Here is a 19,369-nt window from a genome sequence, read left to right as displayed (position 1 = left end):
GAGGATGTTTGTATTATGTAATTTTTGTTGATTACTACTGTAGGAAAACTTGGATCTACTTTCTGAAGTGTAAAGAATCAGAAGAGATCCTTAGTAGGTTTAAAGAGTTTAAATCACTGACAGAGAACTACACATGTAACAAAATCAAAACCCCAATGACTGATAATGGGGGGGAATACACATCAGAATTATTTAGAGATTTTTGTAAAAACTCAGGGATTAAGAGGGTGTTAACAATACCTTATCATCCTCAACAAAATGGGGTAGCTGAGAGGAAATATAGGACAATTGTAGAAGCTGCCAAAGCCATGATTCTTGATCAGAATCTAAATATCAATCTTTGGGCAGAAGCAACTAACACTGCTGTATATATATAAAATAGATGTCCTCACTCTCATCTTGAAGATAAAACTCCTGAGGAAGTATTTACCAAACTAAAACCAGATATCAGCCACCTTAGGATATTTGGGTGTCTTGTCTATATATATGTACCTAAAGAGAAAAGACTAAAACTAGAACCTTCTAGAAAAAGGGGAATACTTGTGGGATATAGTCAAACATCCAAGGCCGATAGAATATATATACATGGTTAGAAAAATATTGAACTTAGTAGGGATGTAATCTTTGAAGAAGACTTAGCCTTCAAAAGAGCGTTAAGTACAATAGAGCCTAAAATCTATATCCCCACTCCTAACATAGAAGAAGATCCTACTCTTGAGCTTTAGAGGGAGAATCTTGAGGAAACTATAGGTGAAATTCCAATCCCACCTAGAGAAAACCTCAAGAAAAGACCTCTATGGGCCACCAAGACTCTAGCAGAAGCTCAGGAGTTTGCTACTCCTTCAGGAACCTTCAGGGAAAACAAAAGACCTAATAAATTCACTAGCTATGTTGCTCCCATGAATTATCTCTCTAAAAATGAACCAAACCATGTATCAGATGCGCTTAAACATCAAGTATGGAAGGATGCCATGTCTGAAGAGTATCAATCCATTATGAAAAATGATGTTTGGGAAATTGTTCCTAGGCCAACCAAGAAATCTGTGGTTTAATCTAAATGGTTATTTAAAATCAAAAATGTTGCAGACGGCAGTATTGAGAAACACAAGGCCAGATTTGTGGCCAGAGGCTTCTCACAAAGGGAGGGAATAGACTATGATTAAACTTTTGCACCTGTTGCCAGGTATACATCAGTAAGAGCTGTATTAGCCATTGCAGCAGCAAAAGGATGGAAGGTACACCAAATGGATGTTAAGACAACATTTCTAAATGGTGAAATCTCAGAAGAAGTATACCTAGAGCAACCTGAAGGGTTTGAAATTTATGATGCAGAGTCTCATGTGTGTAGAATCAAGAAAGCTCTCTATGGGCTTAAACAGGCCCCCAAGGCCTGGTATGAAATAATTGACACCTATCTCTCAGGACTAGGTTTCTATAAAAATGATGCAAATCCTAATCTCTACTACAAAATAAATAAAGGTGATATGCTAATGTTGATTTTATATGTTGACGACTTATTAATCATAGGAAATGATCATCTTATAGATCAATGCAAGAATGATCTATCCAAAGAATTTGATATGAAGGACTTAGGACTCCTTCATTATTTCCTAGGATTGGAAGTATGGCAGAATTTTAACAATATTATACTAAACCAAGGAAATTATACCTTGGACATCTTGAAGAGATTTAGAATGCATAACTGCAGACCTATGACCTCTCCCATGGAAACAAATTTACATAAACTTAGAGAAGCAGCAGTAGAGTCGCAATCCACTAAACCTACACTCTACAGATAGATGATTGGGTCCCTGATGTATGTGGTGAATACAAGGCCAGATATCTATGATGCTGTCAATGCTTTAAGTCAGCTTATGTGTGAGCCTAAGGAAATTCACTTGATTGCAGTGAAACACATTATGAGATACTTACAAGGTACTCTAAACCTTGGTCTCAAATATGAGAAAGTCAATTTAGACCTACATGGATTTACAGACTCAGATTGGGCTGGGAGTGTGACTGACAGGAAAAGCACTTCAGGGTGTTGCTTTATTTTGGGATTAGCCATGATATCTTGGATCAGCAGAAAATAGTCTTATGTAGCTCAGAGTTCCATCGAGGCTGAGTACATTACAGCTTCCATGGCTGCTCGAGAAGTAGTATGGCTTAGGAAGTTGCTTGTGTGACTATTTGGTGAACCTATGAGACCCACTGTCATCCACTGTGACAATTAGAGCTGCATAAAGCTTTCTATAAATCTAGTATTTCATGACAGATCCAAGCATATTGAGATTCCATACCATTATGTGCGAGACATGGTAGACAAAAATGTGATAAAATTGGAATATGTTAGCACAGGAGGTCAGACTGCAGATATTCTTACCAAACCACTTTCCAGAGTGAAGGTTGATCACTTCAGAAAAGGTTTGGGTATGATAGAAAGGCAATCTGCTTTGTAAATAAGATGTTTAATGTGTAAAATTCTTTTGTCATGTTGAGACATTTTGGGTTTCACCCCCTATGTTCATATCTAAGAGGTGATGATCTCTTGGATAATGAACACTTGTATACATAAATCATAAGGTGACAATCTTATGATTCTCTAACCAATTATCATGTTGGATCTTTGGTATGTCATGGATGTGCCATGATGGTGTTGTGATAAAACATTTGTATAAAATGCTTGTCCACATATCACAACTTGGATAAGATGAGAATTTAATTATCCTGATATGTTTATCCTTAGTATTTCTTGTTTAGGAAACATTGATATCACGTGTTCAGGTGATATCTTGTCATATTGAAATAATGAATCTTTTATATCACATGGTTCGAGTGATGTTTTATATTTGTATCTTGTGTCCTGATGATACTTCATATCAGGTGTATTGATGATATATATTTTGGAAACTGACATTATGGAAGAGAAATGTGATGCAGGTTACTTTATCTATCTTCCAAAGGTAAGAGGGAGTGTTAATGCATTAGTAGCTTCTACAAGATAAGACTCTCCTAACCTATTAATCTCCTTTGTTCTGTTTTTATTATGCTATTTGATTTATGCTTTCTGAACTGAATATGTTTATTAGATTACAAAATTGATCATGATTATGATATTTACATTGATTAAAGAAGGATTCGATTGATGACTTGCTTAACATAGTTAAGTGTCGATCTAATGCTATCGGGCTAGTAACCTGATAGCACATTAATGTCAATCCACAAATGGTTCGGGCCATTAACAAAGCATCTTAACTAAACACCGCTTCGAACAAGAGTTTAATTATTAATGTTAGTTACCAAGCATAACATAGATCGGGATGTGCACTATGAAGAGGCACCGATGAATGGGTACCTTGATAGGTCATGTCTAAATGACATGACCGGTCAAGAAATCCATTGACCGGTCCTCTAAACATATAAAGCCCGATATGAATCATTTGGAGAAGACATAAAAAAAATGTAAATGATCTCTCTCCTTCAACCTGCAAATGAAACAATAAAATATTAGACAATATTATCACACACACACACACAGATATATATATACATATATATATAATAGTTCTTTTATTGTAATTGAATATAACTTTAAATTTTAGTCACATTTTCCTTTCCCTCTTTTAGTTGAGAGAAGTACTAAACAGGTTGCATATGTGTTCAATCCTTCTAAAATCCGTCTCTCACATTCAAATCTATATCATTGCATGTGTATAAATAGAACGAGTCATGACCATTCACTGTTAATCCTACTTCTATATGTCTTTAAGTGAATGTATAGTATGATTATTCTTTTTGTATGTTGAATCTTGACTCAAGCATCTAATACGATTACATAGCTATGCGTAGCAATGTCCTAAACTTAGTGCATTGGACCCTTTTATTTAAAGATTTAGCTTTTCATTTATTATTTATATGCTTCCTTTTTTTCCATGACTGATTAGTGGGAATTTCGTTTGAAATCACATATGGTGATAGCCTTTCAATCTTGAAGGTTAATTTATAGATCGATATCCAAATCTATAAGACTTGAACCTTTTGTTGTACTCCCTGTAGTATAGGGTGTGTTGGAATCAAATCAACTGCATCTCAACAATCCCTAATGAATGATCCAAGGCCTTATCTCGAGGGACATTAGAGCTTAGGATGATGGATTTAATCTTAAAATAAGTAGTTCATACTATTGGGCCAATTCATAGGGGAGAGAGATATTTTCTTCTTCTTTGGGCTGTACTATGCAGATTGGGCTCTCACGGAGCTTTACGATATGGAAATTAAATAATAACTACATTAAAAATATTATATGAAACATGCAATGAGTAGAGTTTCAGTGCTAATGTTGTTTGCAAATCACAAATGAAATTTATAAAACTTTATAAAATGGAATAGAATTGTGAATCCCATACAATGATATTTCTTGATTAAGGCTCTCTTACGATAGACGATCTTATTAACATTATTATGTAAATGAAACTCTACTATAACATCTTACACCATTTCTAAACTGTGGATTTTAAGCTCGCATTTATGGTTTGAGGTATAGTGAGATAGAAAGATACACACGATTAGAGGCTCATACTAAATTAGGCTATAGAGTCAAGATTATTGAAGTCCAAATGGTGCATGCATGAGTCAACCAAACATTTAGTACCTATAAATAAATTATGAATAATAGAAACAAGGTCTTATGATCGCACACACACATGATCATACCTGCATACACTTTTCAAGAGGCAAGACCCACTAGACAGGGCATAAAATGATTAACATACATTAACGATATGTGGAAATCCAAAAAAATTCCTTGTGCTATAATGAATAGAGGTTTTGAAAAGGCTTTTCAAATGCATTAGAATCCCTTTTCAATTAGGCTAGCATTCACACTGCACAAATTATTAAATACAATACAAGGAATGCATGAAGACTCTGTATATTCTTTATTTTCAAGCACATTTATAAATTCTGTGATAAACAATTTTGCGTTAAAAATTTCTTCAATGATTTGCAACTTGCATCTTATGCTCTTGGAGTTGAGAGAAAACAGCTTTCAAGTGTTAATAGACAATTAAATAATAGAAAAATGGAATAGAGGACATATTGTTTATTTACTCTACAAAAAATCCCTCCTCCCCCTCTCCATCACTATCTTAATTTATTTTGAAAGAAAGAATTATAACATTAAGATCATCCCTCAACATAATGACGTTGGAAGTCCTGTTTAAAATTGAAATAAGTCCTATCCATTCAACATGCTATTATAGCCATTTAATAATTACCCTTGCATGAGGAGCAAAATTTAGACTTGGGAATATCTATAGGCTATATGACGGGATGAGATCTCTAAAAATGTGATGCAGAGAATCATGAAAATCCAACCAAGAGCCTCAAATCATTCATGAAGTTCAATCATCAACACAAATATTCCCAAACTATGAAATTTACCCTATCTTGGTCATGAAATTACAGTCATGAACAGTCATTAATAACCCTTCAAATATTAATCACCAGGACAATCTCTCCGGTCTGATTCTATAATTTCTAGTTATAAAAATTTCCTCCAAATTATAGAAATATCCAATGGTTAAATCCAAAGTTATGATTATTTTTCCAAAACTGGTCGCCATGAATTAGGGTTTTTGGTAGTTCCAAACGGTTTTCACCAAAACTCTCATAACTTTCTCAAAAATGCATGAAATCAAATCAAACCATAAGAAATGAAAATATTATTCAATATGCTACACTATCATGATATAAATACACTTGTTTCCAGGCTGTACATGGCCGTACCAGGCCTGGAAACAAGAGGAAAAACTTTCAAGACCACAAAACAGGAGATTGAAAACAATGAAAATATAATACCAAAATGTTTCCAATGCTTTTCAATTCCTTCTGCAAGTTTTACACACTCTTATGGATGACCATTATAGAGGTTTTATAGCCTTTTCATCTCCACATGGAAGTTACAACTACCCAACTTCCTCTTATGACCATACAACTTCCCATTTTGGTCTTTTTACAACTTTTGAAAAGTTGCATTTTACAACTTTTATAACTTTTGACTCAAATGACTTTAAACCTTCAAAACATATTAGGATGGAATAATAATGTATGTTTGTCACCATTTTACCCCTCAAAGGTTATTTAATACAAGTTTTACCAAATGACTAATTAGAGACCTTATTAGGACAACTTGGACAACTCATTACAATGGTTTCTTTTAGCCTTACATATTGATTCATATTGACTCAAAATGACATTACAAATAAAAATATAATTGAATATACTTATGAATTGATCTTTATCCTTTTATAGAATCTTTTTATGCCTTTGTGTTAGGTCCTCCTGCACCAAAATGTCACAAGCTAATAATATAAATCATTTTCTATGTCTACAGGTGTACCATTTTGTTTTTTCATGCACTAAATCAACTAACTATACATTATCAAGGGTTACAACAAATACTGAAACACTTAATAATTGAATGGATCCTTGAACATAAGAAAACGATGGCCATCATATGCCTACTTTATGAGATGCATGCCTTTAAGGAACAAGGCAAGTTGAAAAGTGATGGTTCTTAGCTACCTTAGACTAGAAGATACACATTTACACTTTACAACAGGAAGAACACACTTATTGCACATACAATTTACTATTCAAATGACACAACTAGGAACAATATGTGGCCATGTAGATATTCCTCTACCATTCTTCTTTAAATCTGTAAGGAAATATGACAAAATAAAACCTTGAACATTACTGAATATCGTGTCAGATGATCATGTAACTCATAAAATTAGGATTAAATATACTTGAAACATTGAAAACATAGATGGTGAGGTGGCAATATAACATTTGAAACTACTTTACCATATAATTTCAGTAACCTTTAGTTTTTGAGCGAACTTAAAAAAGCTAAAAGGTAGCGGAAGAGAATTTTATAATTGCTTAAATTGAAAACTACTCAAATAGAGAACTACGACAAGGTGCATCCTTTTATTTTTGATATGACCTTAATACATACTGAGTTATATTTTCTTGTGTGAATTACAATGCTATGTTAAATATATTATGAGTAAGTGGGAAAATGCACTAGAGAAAATACAGGCACACTACAATAGGAAAAATAAGCCCAATAGGGAATTGGAGCCCAAATAAATGTAATGGAATATGTAGGCACACATAGGATCACATTCATAGATAGATAATATTATAGACAAGAATGAAATTTTCTTATAGGTCATATTGCTAGAATTTAGAATGTTAGAGGATAATAAGGGGTCACGGTGTAGCATAAAAAGTTAAAGTCAACAGATTTTGTAATAATAGCTTCTATAATTTCTAAAGAATGTGTTGAAATGGGGCAAGGATAAAAGTAAAAAATGACTACTGGTAAACTATCAATATCATGACCCGGATTCTAATATGTAATTGTCTAGTATGTGTCTATCTTAAAGAGTTAGCAAACCCAACCTCGGGGAATTTATTTTGAAGAATAAGTAAAATTTATCAAATATGTTGGAACTGGTCACTTATAAAGCACCTAAAAATAGTCATTAGTGAGATAAAACATGCATGAATAGAAAATACAAGGATTGAATGACTTCCCTAATATATTTAATAATTATTAAATACCCCTAAGAGAAAAAATAACAAGATAACAATAATTTAAATATAAGATAAGACTCTCCTAACTTATTAATCTCCTTTTTTCTGTTTTGATTATGCTATCTAATTTATGCTCTTCGAACTGAATATGTTTATCGGATTACAACATTGATCATATATATGATATTGACATTGATAAAAGAAGGATTAGATCGACGACTTGCTTAACATAGTTAAGCATCGATCTAATGCTATCGGGCAAGTAACCCGATAGCACATTAATGTTGATCCATAAATGGATCGACATTAATATGCTATCAGGGTATTAACCTGATAGCATATAGAATGCTGTTGTTATTGAGTTTAGTTCATAAACTTGTTCGGGCCATTAACAAAGCATCTTAACTAAACACCGCTTCGAACAAGATTTTAATTATTAATGTTAGTTACCAAACATAACATATATCGAGATGTGCACTATATAGAGGCACTGATCAATGGGTGCCTTGATCGGTCATGTCTAAATGACATGACCGGTCAAGACATCCATTGACCGGTCCTCTAAACATATAAAGCCCGATATGAATCATTTGGAGAAGACATAAAAAAACTATAAATGATCTCTCTCCTTCAGCCTGCAAATGAAACAATAAAATATTAGACAATATTATCACATATATATAACAGTTCTTTTATTGCAATTTAACATAACTTTACATGGTATCAAAGCCAGGTTGATCGAACTTGAGGCTATTCAATTTTGTGAATAATTTAAGAACAAGGTTATATAATACATCACATTTCTCCAATGGCCAGCACAATCAGATTTGAAGACAGACTCAGAGGTGGCGATGATTTTTTCAGCCTGCAAGTTCTGAATCCAGATGGTCTTAAAGGAGAACAAAGTGGATTCATTTGTTCAAACTAAAAATGATCAACCTGAAAATGAACCTGACAAAACCACATGGATTGAAGGAAATGAAAATTGCAATCAAAATAATAGTTGATGGGGTATGAAACAACATAATGCCCATCTTAAGAAAACATCAGACAACCTATAAAATGTTCAAAGCAGTTGAAAGCACATTTGATATATCAAATGCAAGCCGAACTTTGGCATTAAAATGAGAAATAAAGCATATCACCATGAACAAGGGGGAGACAATCAACGCCTACTTTATGCGGATATCAATTCTAAGAGATGAACTAGCAACTTTGGATTACGAGATCCAAAGCAAAGACTTAATACTCATTGCTCTAGATGGGTTGCCTAGTGGATGGAGTACATTCCTCCAAGGCATCAATGCGAGGACCAAGTATCCTAAGTTTGAAAGATTAAGGGATGATTGTCTTCAAGAAGAATCAAGATTGAACAAGATGGGAATAAAACAAAAGAACATAGATGAAGACCTTCAAGTCCTAAATACTAGCACAAATAAGACAACAAAGAAGAAGGAATTTAGGAAGAGGAAGGGTCATCAAGGCAAGAACACTTCAAAGAAAACCTATCACATATTCAATGCTGTAGGTGCGATAAGTTCGGACACTTTGTTGCAAAATGTCCATAGAGAGCCAAACAAGCCACATTTGCCAGAGTAGGAAAATCTAAAAGAGAAGATGACTCCCAGAACTATGTCCTCTACTCAGCACTTACAAGCCATGCATCAAATAAATCTAACTCCTAGGTGATCGACAGTGGTTCATCCAGACACATTACAGGGTTTAGAGAAGTGCTAGACTCCATGACAGAGGATAACAAAGAGGAAGTAACCATCGGAGATGATTCCTCACATCCAGTTAGAGGAATTGGTTCCTGCACCATCAAACTGAAGACGGGCATATCATTGCAACTCGAAGGAGTACTGTATGTCCTCGACATCAAGACAAATCTAGTCTCCATATCAGCCCTAGAAGATAACGGATACAGAGTAACCTTCATGGAGAACAAGGTGTTGGCTTGCCCGAGAAACTCTTCCATCAAGAAAGCTAAAGTCATTGGTCAAAGATGAGGCTATTTGTATGAGCTTTACACAGAGCCCAACCTAGCCCTAATTCATGAAGCAACAAATGCAAATGAGGTCTGGCATAGAAGACTAGGCCACTTGAATTATAGAGCTTTGTCATCTATGGGAAACCTTGTCACAGGTGTACCTAAGTTGCAGCAATATCATTTAGAGGCATGCAAGGGATGTGCCCTAGGTAAAAATATCAAGGGTGCCTTCCATAATAGTACTAGGAAAACAAGCAAAGTATTAGAGTTAGTTCATTTTGATGTATGTGGACCCATGTACGCTCCCTCTCTAGGAGGATGTTTGTATTATGTAATTTTTGTTGATGACTACTGTAGGAAAACTTGGATCTACTTTCTAAAGTGTAAAGAATCAGAAGAGATCCTTAGTAGGTTTAAAGAGTTTAAATCACTGACAGAGAACTACACATGTAACCAAATCAAAACCCTAACGACTTATAATGGGGGGGAATACACATAAGAATTATTTAGAGATTTTTGTAAAAACTCAGGGATTAAGAGGGAGTTAACATTACCTTATCATCCTCAACAAAATGGGGTAGTTGAGAGGAAATATAGGACAATTGTAGAAGCTCCCAAAGCCATGATTCTTGATCAGAATCTAAATATCAATCTTTGGGTAGAAGCAACTAACACTGCTGTGTATATACAAAATAGATGTCCTCACTCTCATCTTGAAGATAAAACTCTTGAGGACATATTTACCAAACTAAAACTAGATATCAGCCACCTTAGGATATTTGGGTGTCTTGTTTATATACATGTACCTAAAGAGAAAAGACTAAAACTAGAACCTTCTAGAGAAAGGGGAATACTTGTAGGATATAGCGAAACATCCAAGGCCTATAGAATATATATACATGGTCAGAAAAATATTGAACTTAGTAGGGATGTAATTTTCGAAGAAGTCTTAGGCTTCAAAAGAGGGTTAAGTACAATAGAGCCTGAAATCTATATCCCCACTCCTAACATAGAAGAAGATCCTACTCTTGAGCTTCAGAGGGAGAATCTTGAGGAAACTATAGCTGAAATTCCAATCCCACCTAGAGAAAACCTCAAGAAAAGACCTATATGGGCCACCAAGACTCTAGCAGAAGCTCAGGAGTTTGCTGCTGCTTCAGGAACCTTTAGGGAAAGCAAAGGACCTAACAAATTCACTAGCTATGTTGCTCCCATGAATGATCTCTCTTAAAATGAACCAACCAATGTATCAGATGCACTTAAACATCAAGTATGGAAGGATGCCATGTCTGAAGAGTATCAATCCATTATGAAAAATGATGTTTGGGAAATTGTTCCTAGGCCAACCAAGAAATCTGTGTTTTCATCTAAATGGCTATTTAAAATCAAACATGCTACAGATGGCAGTATTGAGAAACACAAGGCCAGATTTGTGGCCAGAGGCTTCTCACAAAGGGAGGGAATAGACTATGAAGAAACTTTTGCACTTTTTTCCAGGTATACATCAGTAAGAGCTGTATTAGCCATTGCAGTAGCAAAAGGATGGAAGGTACACCAAATGGATGTTAAGACAACATTTCTAAATAGTGAAATCTCAGAAGAAGTCTACCTAGAGCAATCTGAAGGGTTTGAAATTTATGATGCAGAGTCTCATGTGTGCAGACTCAAGAAAGCTCTCTATGGGCTTAAACAGGCCCCGAGGGCCTGGTATGAAATAATTGACACCTATCTCTCAGGCCTAGGTTTCTATAAAAATGGTGCAGATCCTAATCTCTACTACAAAAGAAATAAACGTGATATGCTAATGTTGATTTTATATGTTGACGACTTATTAATCACAGGAAATGATCATCTTATAGATCAATGCAAGAATGATCTATCCAAATAATTTGATATGAAGGACTTAGGACTCCTTCATTACTTCATAGGATTGGAATTATGGCAGAATTATAACAATATTATACTAAACCAAGGAAATTATACCTTGGACATCTTGAAGAGATTTAGAATGCATAACTGCAGACCTATGACCTCTCCCATGGAAACAAATTTACATAAACTTATAGAAGCAGCAGTAGAGTCACAATCCATTGATCCTACACTCTACAAACAAATGATTGGGTCCCTGATGTATCTGGTGAATACAAGGACAGATATCTGTTATGTTGTCAATGCCTTAAGTCAGTTTATGTGTGAGCCTAAGGAAATTCACTTGATTGCAGTGAAACACATTATGAGATACTTACAAGGTACTCTAAACCTTGGTCTCAAATATGAGAAAGTCAATCTAGACCTACATGGATTTACAGACTCAGATTGGGTTGGGAGTGTGACTGACAGGAAAATCACTTTAGGGTGTTGCTTTAGTTTGGGATCAGCCATGATATCTTGGATCAGCAGAAAATAGTCTTCTGTAGCTCAGAGTTCCACCGAGGCCAAGTACATTGCAGCTTCCATGGCTGCTCGAGAAGCAGTATGGCTTAGGAAGTTGCTTGTGGGACTATTTGGTGAACCTATGAAACCCACAGTCATCCATTGTGACAACTAGAGTTGCATAAAGCTTTCTATAAATCTAGTATTTCATGATAGATCCAAGCATATTGATATTCCATACCATTATGTGCAAGACATGGTAGACAAAAATGTGATCAAATTGGAATATGCTAGCATAGGAGATCAGACTGCAGATATTCTGACCAAACCACTTTCCAAAGTGAAGGTTGATCACTTCAGAAAGGGTTTGGGTATGATAGAAAGGTAATCTGCTTTGTAAATAAGATGTTTAATGTGTAAAATTCTTTTGTCATGTTGAGACATTCTGGGTTTCACCCCCCATGTTCATATCTAAGAGGTGACGATCTCTCAGATAATGAACACTTGTATACATAAATCATAAGGTGACAATCTTATGATTCTCTAACTAATGATTATGTTGGATCTCTGGTATGTCATGGATGTGCCATGATGGTGTTGTGATAAAAATTTTGTATAAAATGCTTGTGCACATATCACAACCTGGATAAGATGAGAATTTAATTATCCTCATATGTTTATCCTTAGTATTGCGTGTTTAGGCTACACTGATATCACGTGTTCAGGTGATATCTTGTCATAATGAAATAATGAATCTTTTATATCACATGGTTAGAGTGATGTTTTATATTTGTATCTTGTGTCCTGATGATACTTCATATCAGGTGTATTGATGATATATATTTTGGAAACTGACATTATGAAAAAGAAATGTGATGCAGGTTACTTTATCTATCTTCCAAAGCTAAGAGGGAGTGTTAATGCATTAGTAGCTTCTGCAAGATAAGACTCTCCTAACCTATTAATCTCCTTTGTTCTATTTTGATTATGCTATCTGATTTATGCTTTCTGAACCGAATATGTTTATCAGATTACAACATTGATCATGATTATGATATTGACATTGATAAAAGAAGGATTTGATCGCCGACTTGCTTAACATAGTTAAGCGTCGATCTAATGCTATCGGTCTAGTAACCGGATAGCACATTATTGTCGATCCATAAATGGATCGGCATTAATATGCTATCACAGTATTAACTCGATAGCATATAGAATGCTGTTGTTATCGAGTTTAGTTCATAAACCTTTTCTGGCCATTAACAAAGCATCTTAACTAAACACTGCTTCGAACAAGAGTTTAATTATTAATGTTAGTTACCAAACATAACATAGATCGAGATGTGCACTATGAAGAGGCACCGATCAATGGGTGCCTTGATTGGTCATGTCTAAATGACATGACTGGTCAAGACATCCATTGACTTGTCCTCTAAACATATAAAGCCCGATATGAATCATTTGGAGAAGACATAAAAAAAATGTAAATGATCTCTCTCCTTCAGCCTGCAAATGAAACAATAAAATATTAGACAATATTATCACACACACACACACACACATATATAATAGTTCTTTTATTGCAATTGAATATAACTTTACAGTTTAGTCACATTTTCGTTTCCCTCTTTCAGTTGAGAGAAGTACAATCCTTCTAAAATCCGTCTCTTGCATTCAAATCTATATCATTGCATGTGTATAAATAGAACGAGTCATGACCATTCAATGTTAATCCTACTTCTATATGTCTTTAAGTGAATGTATAGCATGATTATTCTGTTTGTATGTTGAATCTTGACTCAAGTGTCTAATATGATTACATAGCTATGCATAGGAATGTCCTAAACTTAGTGCATTGGACCCTTTTATTTAAGGATTTAGCTTTTCATTTATTATTTATATGCTTCCTTTTCTTCCATGACTGATTAGTGGGAATTTCATTAGAAATCAAATATGGTGATAGCCTTTCAATCTTGAAGGTTAATTTATAGATCGATATCCAAATCTATAAGACTTGAACCTTTTGTTGTACTCCCTGTAGTATAGGGTGTGTTGGAATCAAATCAACTGCATCTCAACAATCCCTAATGAATGATCCAAGGCCTTATCTTGAGGGACATTAGAGCTTAGGATGATGGATTTAATCTTAAAATAAGTAGTGGATACTACTAGGCCAATTCATAGGGGAGAGAGATATTTTCTTCTTCTTTGGGCTGTACTATGTAGATTGGGATCTCACGGAGCTTTATTATATGAAAATTAAATAAGAACTACATTAAAAATATTATATGAAACATGCAATGAGTAGAGTTTCATTGGTAATGTTGTTTGTAAATCACAAATGAAATTTATAAACCTTTATAAAATGGAATAGAATTGTGAATCCCATACAATGATATTTCTTGATTAAGGCTCTCTTACGATACACGATCTTATTAAGATTATTATGTAAATGCAACTCTACTAGAACATCTCACACCACTTCTAAACTGTGGATTTTAAGCTCGCATTTATGGTTTGAGGTATAGTGAGATAGAAAGATACACATGATTAGAGGCTCATACTAAATTAGGCTATAGAGTCAAGATTATTAGAATCCCTTTTCAATTAGGCCAGCATTCAAACTGCACAAATTATTAAATACAATATAAGGAATGCATGAAGACTCTGGATATTCCTTATTTTCAAGCACATTTATAAATTCTCTGATAAACAGTTTCGCGTTAAAAATTTCTTCAATGGTTTGCAACTTGCATCTTATGCTCTTGGGGTTGAGAGAAAACAACTTTCAAGTGTTAATAGACAATTAAATAATAGAAAAATGGAATAGAGGACATATTGTTTATTTAGTCTACAAAAAATCCCTCCTCCCCCTCTCCATCGCTATCCTAATTTATTTTAAAAGAAAGAATTATAACATTAAGATCATCCCTCAACATAATGACATTGGAAGTCCTGTTTAAAATTGAAATAAGTCCTATCCATTCAACATGCTATTGTAGCCATTTAATAATTACCCTTGCATGAGGAGCAAAATTCAGACTTGGGAATATCTATAGGCTATATGATGGGATGAGATCTCTAAAAATGTGATGCAGAGCATCATGAAAATCCAACCAAGAACGTCAAATCTTTCATGAAGTTCAATCATCAACACAAATCTTCCAACATGTTAGATGCATTGTCATATATTTTCCAACAAAATCATCAATCAAATAACCATTATCAAATATTCTCCATAGATATAAATCTATCATGATTGTAGATCCATATATTATGAATTAAATATGAATCATTAAACCCTTCATCTATTCATTTCTTGCAAATGAAAACCAAGAATTTTCCCAAACTATGAAATTTACCCTATCTTGGTCATGAAAATACAGTCATGAACAGTCATTAATAACCCTTCAAATATTAATCAACAGGACAATCTCTCCAGTCCAATTCTATAATTTATAGTTATAAAAATTTCCTCCAAATTATAGAAATATCCAATGGTTAAATCAAAAGTTATGATTATTTTTCCAAAACTGGTCACCATGAATCAGGGTTTTGGGTAGTTCCAAATGGTTTTCACCAAAACTCTCATAACTTTCTCAAAAATGCATGAAATCAAATCAAACCATAAGAAATGAAAATATTATTCAATATACTACACTATCATGATATAAATACACTTGTTTCCAGGCTGTACATGGTCGTACCAGGCCTAGAAACAAGAGGAAAAGCTTTCAAGACCACAAAACAAGAGATTGAAAACAATGAAAATATGATACCAAAATGTTTCCAATGCTTTTCAATTCCTTCTGCAAGTTTTACACACTCTTATGGATGACCATTATAGAGGTTTTATAGCCTTTTCATCTCCACATGGAAGTTACAACTACCCAACTTCCTCTTATGACCATACAACTTCCCATTTTGGTCTTTTTACAACTTTTGAAAAGTTGCATTTTATAACTTTTATAACTTTTGACTCAAATGACTTTAAACCTTCAAAAGAACCTTCAAAACATATTAGGATGGAATAATAATGTATTTTTGTCACCATTTTACCCCTCAAAGGTTATTTAATACAAGTTTTACCAAATGACTAATTCAAGACCTTATTAGGACAACTTGGACAACTCATTACAATGGGTTCTTTTAGCCTTACATATTGATTCATATTGACTCAAAATGACATTACAAATAAAAATATAATTGAATATACTTATGAATTGATCTTTATCCTTTTATAGACTCCTTTTGTGCCTTTGTGTTAGGTCCTCCTGCACCAAAATGTCACAAGCTAATAATATAAATCATTTTCTATGTCTACAGGTGTACCATTTTGTTTTTTCATGCACTAAATCAACTAACTATACATTATCAAGGGTTACAACAAATACTGAAACACTTAATAATTGAATGGATCCCTGAACATAAGAAAACGATGGCCATCATATGCCTACTTTATGAGATGCATGCCTTTAAGGAACAAGGCAAGTTGAAAAGTGATGGTTCTTGGCTACCTTAGACTAGAAGATACACATTTACACTTTACAACAGGAAGAACACACTTATTGCACATACAATTTACTATTCAAATGACACAACTAGGAATAATATGTGGCCATGTAGATATTCCTCTACCATTCTTCTTTAAATCTGTAAGGAAATACGACAAAATAAAACCTTGAACATTACTGAATATGATGTCACATGATCATGCAACGCATAAAATTAGGATTAAATATACTTGAAACATTGAAAACATAGATGGTAAGGTGCCAATATAACATCTGAAACTACTTCTACCATATAATTTCAGTACCCTTTAGTTTTTGAGCGAACTTAAAAAAGCTAAAAGGTAGTGGAAGAGAATTTTATAATTGCTTAAATAAAAAACTACTCAAATAGAGAACTACGACAAGGTGCATCCTTTTATTTTTTATATTACCTTATTACATACTAAGTTATATTTTCTTGTGTGAATTACAATGCTATGTTAAATATATTATGAGTAAGTGGGCAAATGCACTAGAGAAAATACAGGCACACTACAATAGGAAAAATAAGCCCAAAAGGGAATTGGAGCCCAAATAAATGTAATGGAATATGTTGGCACACATAGGATCACATTCAAAGCTAGATAATATTAGAGACAAGAATGAAAATTTTTGATAGGTCATATTGCTAGAATTTAGAATGTTAGAGGATAATAAGGGGTCACGGTGTAGCATAAAAAGTTAAAGTCAACAGATTTTGTAATAATAGCTTCTATAATTTCTAAAGAATGTGTTGAAAAGGGGCAAGGATAAAAGTAAAAAATGACTACTGGTAAACTATCAATATCATGACCCAGATTCTAATATGTAATTGTCTAGTATGTGTCTATCTTAAAGAGTTAACAAACCCAACCCCAGGGAATTTATTTTGAAGAATAAGTAAAATTTATCAAATATGTTGGAACTAGTCACTTATAAAGCACCTAAAAATAGTCAAAATTTTGGGTAGAAATGAACCAAATAGGAAAATAGTGATTAATGCCCACTAAATTATTTGTTCAATATAAAACCAACTATTAATATCCTATTGATAAATAGAACCAACATAAGTCAGTCACATGCATAGAATTTTAAAGAACAAATTAGTGAGATAAAACATGTATGAATAGAAAATACAAGGATTGAATGACTTCCCTAATATATTTAATAATTATTAAATACCCCTAAGAGAAAAAATAACAAGATAACAATAATTTAAATATGGATAAAGACAACAATGGGATCTCTTTCTATCCGTCTTTCTGTTTGTTTGTTTGTTTGTTTGTCTGTCTGTCTGTCTCTCTATATATAATAATAATAATAAAGACGTGTACTTTGAAAAGATGTATGTGATAGATTTGTTATCAAATCTACATTCAGTAGTGTACTTTTTTTAAATTTTTGATCAATAAAAATAGTTATTTGCATAAAGTATAAATAAAAATTATTACAAGCAATAGAGAACATTGCCCCTACTCAACAAATCCTTTACTATCCTCCTAGAAGCTCCACATAAACTAGACAGGGTCAAAAATAATCTAAAAATTATCAAAATTTTCTACTAGTGAGGACCTAAGTTATTACACATTAATTGTAGTCTATTACCAATCAAGCACGAACTAGGAAAATACTACAAAATATTTGTTTTTCAATTTCATAAATCCCTCATGAAAGTCTTACTATTCCATCTTTAATCACCCACAACCATTGAAGTTTGAACTCCACACTAACTCATCGGGCCTTTAAACAACTTTCCTGCCCTATTCTGTATTGTTGAGTAAGGTTGTAGAAGGAAAAAATTAAACTCCCTAATTAAGTTGATCAAAGAGAGACACAAACTTCTATGCAAGAGCTACCTGCAACCTCTCCTCTTTGTTTCATACTAATTAAAATTCTTACAAAATAGAAGGCCACAACACTCTCTCTCCATCAAAATTGCATTATGAGACAGTCCTTAGCCCTAAGAATGCTCACTCCTAATACGACAACACTATTTCCTTTGAAAATCCATGCCAAGTAAATCTCCTCCTTAACCTAGAGAGATTTAAGAGAAAACAAAATTCTATCTACAATGTCAATCGATTCCTAGATACTCCAATCAACATTGAACATAATTATGGAACTCTCAGAACAATAGTTTAAAACAAAAATGACTATTTCTACAGACCAAATGCACCTGGCTCATAAAATCTCTTATACCTATGCCAAAGGAAATTCCTTGCCATCTACTACTTGATTATCAAGGCCATCTACCTCACCATTTTATTCGCTATAAACATGATCTAATGTGATCAAGTTTAATTTCTTGTAGATCTCCATATCTCAGTCCATCAATGCGTTCAGTTTCTAGTTTGGTATTTCTCCCCTTCTAACTGAAGTAATAACTATAGATGAATCTCCTCCAAACATTATCTTTTCTAGCTCAAACTCCCAAAATCTTCTTAAACCCAATATAAGGGCCTATAGTTAAATCTTATTATTCAATTTCATTACAAACACTTTAGCTATCCTACAAATATTCTCTCCTCTCCAATTTCTTATGATAGACGTTACTCTAGAGGCACCTAGATGCCCTATCAATTTTTATTTTGTGCCACTTTTCAAGGGGAGTACCAAACTATAATCTTTCTCAAAGTTTGAGAGTCATATCCCGTAGACCCCGTGACATGAGGAACCTTCAATCCAAACCATTTTTTTCACCTAAGGCCATCCGAATCAATAAATTTTTGATATCTAAGGTTTGTATCCCTTAGCTTGTTTTTGATAGCCTCCACAATCGTTACTTTGACCTTATTCAAAAATAAGATCTTTGTCATCTCTTTGTCCTAGAATTTTCTCCAATTTAATTCTTCTCATAACTCCCAAA

Source organism: Cryptomeria japonica, chromosome 5, assembly GCF_030272615.1.
Source record: "Cryptomeria japonica chromosome 5, Sugi_1.0, whole genome shotgun sequence".
Taxonomy (NCBI): Eukaryota; Viridiplantae; Streptophyta; class Pinopsida; order Cupressales; family Cupressaceae; genus Cryptomeria; species Cryptomeria japonica.
This window is presented reverse-complemented; position numbering follows the sequence as displayed.